Here is a 4,976-nt window from a genome sequence, read left to right on the forward strand (position 1 = left end):
AGCTAAAACTGGCTAGCTGGAGTACACGGGCTGTTCCTGAGTGCGTAGAGGCAGCAGCACGGGCAATATAGTGCAAGAACGAGGCATCTACCGACACAGCGCAGCCGACCTATACTTTTACCTGTAGACGTGTCACCAAAACTAATCAGCCGTGACAATGAGAACCGTGGACGCCGGGAGCCAGCTGGAGTACAGCCACCTGCTCCACTGACGCAGGTCTCTGGCCGCATACAAAAACAGGCTCAGGAATCACCGCTGCAATTCTCACTAACCGAGCAACGGTTGGGCAATCCGAGATGACGAGGAAGCTAGCTGGAATGGAGTTCACCCACCTCGACCGAACCGAGCCCGCGCCGCTCAGTGGGGGAGTCGTGACTCGCGCGAACCCGTGGGTTGGCACGAGCAATACACCGGCAGGACTGGCACAGCCTTTGCTAGCAGCCAGGAACCGCCGGACACTGGGCAGGACTGAGTAAGTTGTAATTTGTAATGGTGCCGCCACACCGCCACCTCAACCCAGACAAACAAACCACAGGGCTTCTGCGGATAGACCGCGAGCCCACAGTGTCACACCACCGAGCCGGACACCGGGCTTGAGAAGTTGGAACGAAAGTTCACTCGCTTACAGCTGACGAAGCCTGCCAAGCAAGGATTCCCGAACAACGCTGTGAGCCACGGGTTACGGTCGGCACAATACGCTAGCTTAGGATTTGACCACCTTCAAGCCAAGAAGGAGGATGAAAAGCAATCCAGGGCTGCCCATAGACAGACGCCCAATCCAAGACTGACGATTTATCCAAAGCCACTTACAGCAATAATATAACATTGAATTGTTTTTATGGTCCCCTGGCCTGTGCATTTGAATCGTTTCCTAAAAAAGAAAGTCCTGTTCTATGGACAGATGCGCTGAAACAATTGTTCTTGCCTAAATCACCACTTTTACAGTGATCCAGGAAGTCATTTTTCCCTTTAAAGGGCATTTTCCAAGGTGTACATCCGGACGTGTTAATGACCACTTCTGTTCAGATTTATGGAGTTGCCTACCTCGCATCCATAAGAAGTTCAATTTTTGGGATGCATCAGAATGTGTTCATACAACAAAATGTACATAATCAAATGCGTCTCAGACCACCTGGGCAAGTGGTTTGAGTGATTGAATCACAGTGTGTCTTGGTCCTTTGCGGCTGATTCCCAAACCCGCCACTGCAAGTGTGTGTCGCTTTGGATAAAAGAGTCTGCTGAATATCAGTCAACTTTATCTTTGGACCTTGTTGGTCCTTGTTTACACTTGCACGCATTATGAAAAACAATTGTCTAGATTTTTTTAATATTGATTTTATTACTCTATATGAGCCTAAAACTGAAAATCATTTTGAATTTTTTAAAAATATGATTTTATATAGAAGTTATTTTACTGTCCACGTATGTGGACAGTGCGCAACAATGGGGTAAAAAATAATAAAGAGTAATGACAGAAAATATGGACCATTATGTGACTTTAATGCAAAAAAACAACAGTTTTTTTCAAGTACATCATAACAGTAATGATTTTAATGGCATAGAAGGATATTCTAAAGATGTTATGCAACATTACAAAGAGTTAACATTTTAAATAGTTATTTATAATAGTATTTGATCATTTTTTTTAACATATTTCGTAACAGATAACATATAAAAAATATTTGTCCAGTTAAAAAAAAAGTAGATTGTACAATCATATCATGTTGGTTATGTTATTAACTGCAGAAAAATATTTTTTACCATGTCAATTAGAAGATAATGTTTACAAACATCTCGAAAGATTTGAAAAATGTTTTAAGTTTCAAAAACTGATTGATTTTACAATCATTTCTGTAATGTTATGAACAGCATATTACTTTTTTAGCATGTAACATATTTTTTAAACATATTTGTGTGTGTGTGTGTGTGTGTACTGTATGTGTGGGTGTGTGTACTGTATGTGTGTGTCTGTATGTGTGTGTGTGTGTGTGTATTGTGTGTTTATGTGTGTGTGTGTACTGTGTGTACTGTGTGTGTGTGTACTGTATGTGTGTGTGTACTTTATGTCTGTGTGTGTGTGTACTGTATGTGTGTATGTGTGTGTGTTTGTGTGTGTGTACTGTATGCCTGTGTGTGTGTGTACTGTATGTGTGTGTGTGTGTGTGTTTGTGTGTGTGTACTGTATGTGTGTGTGTTTGTGTACTGTATGTGTGTGTGATTGTGTATGTGTGTGTGTTTGTGTGTGTACTGTGTGTGTGTGTGTGTGTGTGTGTGTGCATGTGTGTGTGTGTGTGTGTGTGTGCTGTTTGTGTGTGTGTACTGTGTATGTACTGTATGTGTACTGTATGTGTGTGTACTGTATGTGTGTGTGTACTGTTTGTGTGTGTGTGTGTGTGTGTGTGTACTGTATATGTGTGTGTGTGTGTGTGTGTGTGTGTACACCACTTAGTCACCACCTAATATATTACTCTTTGCAAAACATGCACACCATTCATTGGTCTCTATATATTTCTGTAATGTTGTCATTATAGGCAGTTCACATAATTTATAACATGTAGTTTGGTCATTATTTATCTTTACCAAATGTTTGTTTCTTTGTAATTTAAAGTAGTTAAATTCATATTTGAACAATACAAATAAAAAAAACTTCCTAGTTACAAAATCAGATTTTTGGTCATTTAACTCCTCTGTTGCGCAACGTCCACATACGTGGACAGTTGGTTTTTAGTGTCTACAAACTATATTTTACATCAAATTTCATTCCTAAACACATAGAGTTGTTCAACACACTCTCCTGTACACCATAATATTTTTTTTCACCTGATTTTGCCTTCTTGAGTAGAAACTTTTTACAGATATGCCTGGAGCATTCAGCACATGGTCATTACTGTCAGCCATGTTGAATTGATGATGTCATCAAGCAGTCAATATTCCAAATATAAGATGATACATATTGTTAATATATTGCAATGGATCTATTATTATTGCCCTCAAGTGGATTGGAGTATATCAACATGATAAACAAATAGAAATCAGAGTTAAAGTTACTGTCCACAAATGTGGACATTGCGCATGAAGGGGCACTGTCCACTTATGATGAGATGGCCAAACACACATTTAAAAAATGAAAACAAAGTAAAAGGGGTCCTAGTGTGGAGAGGTGAGGTGCAGGTGCAGCACTTCCACCAGTGGCCTACAGGGGGCAGCAGCTGCACTGGCGCTCTGTCTCCACAAGGTGGCAGCACAGATCCATGGATTGTTGGGGTCAGTGCATTCTCCTTATCTCGTTCTCTCTCTCTCTCTCTCTCTCTCTGTCTCTCTCTCTCTCTCACACACACACACGCACAATCTGAATCAGAGAGTATGGGTATTGTCATCTTTCAGCCACTCCCATTCCCCCATCATCTGATAGAACAGGAGACACACACACACACACACACACACACACACACACTCACACAAACAATGACAGAGAGAAAGAGAGAGAGAGAGAATTCAAATGTAATTCAGATTTTCTTGTAAGTGACTAGCTAACATGTTTCTTTTTATAACTACTAAACAGTTACCCCAAAAGACCAGAAGGTGGCAGCATACACAAAGGAATGAGAAATAAGGTAATATCACATACAAAATAGGATGCATTCTTATGGAAGGCAGAACACTCCCCGCTTGGTATAATATTATTATGCCACTATATAACATTAAAACTCAACTTAAACATGAGTGACAAACTAAATTTTCTATTTCACTCAGAGAGAAGAATGACTATTTCTGAGATAGGCCTCAAAAGCACTTTAGCAGTCCTTCTTTAACTATTTTGACCTCCCTTTCCGGATCCTCTTGTCACCGCTTGGCGAAAAGTGTTGAGAACCACTCCCACAGGCCATTCGTTTCTGTGGGCTTGGCTGTCCTTCAGCAGGACAACGTCGCCGGTCTTGACATTAGGCCTTTCATCAGTCCACTTTCGGTGGCCTTGCAGTGTTGACAAGTAGTCCCTTCTCCATCTCTTCCAAAAGGTGTTTGCAAGGCACTGGACATGTTTCCATTGCTTCCCGTGTAGATCAGCCATTTGGAAGTTTCCGGAGGGGGCTGCGACATTACTCATCTTTTTGGTAAGCAGCATCGCAGGAGTGAGGACTGTAGGCATATCGGGGTCAGAGGACACAGGCAACAGGGGCCTGGCGTTCATGATTGCCATCACTTCAGCCATGAGGGTGCTCAGGACCTCGTGTGTGAGGCGGGTGTGCCCAGTCTGAAGCAGCATTGCATCCAGGATGCGTCTGGCAACGCCAATAAGCCTTTCCCATGAGCCCCCCATATGTGAGGAGTGTGGCGGGTTGAAAACCCAAGAGCACTCCTTGCTTTGAAGGTAGGCTGTTATGGTTGTGTCTTCCGTGTTAATTCACAGTTCTTTGCAGGCTCCCACAAAGTTAGTCCCTCTGTCAGAGCGGAGAAGTCTGGCAGGGCCACGGATTGCAAAAAATCTTCTGAGCGCATTGATGAAGCTGTCGGTTTTCATGGATTCAATGAGCTCGAAGTGGACAGCTCTGGTTGCCATGCAAGTGAATATCACTGCCCAGCGCTTACTGTCTGCACTTCCTCCTCTTGTTCTCCGTGTCATGATGGCCCACGGCCCGAAGACATCAAGGCCTACGTTGGTGAACGGAGGCTCGGGTGCGAGTCTGTCAGCGGGTAAGTCTGCCATCTTCTGATCCTGTAGCCGCCCACGCAGCTTGCGGCAGGTCACGCACCTGTGGATAACAGAAGACACCAGACTCAGCTGCTCTGACAGCTCCCTCTGTTATGTGTCGCCCCTGATGTACCACCTGCTCGTGGTAAAATCTCACCAGGAGTGTGGCGATGTGGTGGGTGCGTGGAATAAGCAGTGGGTGCTTTTCTTCACGGGACAGGTCTGGGGCGGATGTTATACGACCGCCAACCCGAAGCAGGCCATCTTCGTCGGTCACTGGATTGAG

Source organism: Alosa alosa, chromosome 5, assembly GCF_017589495.1.
Source record: "Alosa alosa isolate M-15738 ecotype Scorff River chromosome 5, AALO_Geno_1.1, whole genome shotgun sequence".
Classification (NCBI taxonomy): Eukaryota; Metazoa; Chordata; class Actinopteri; order Clupeiformes; family Clupeidae; genus Alosa; species Alosa alosa.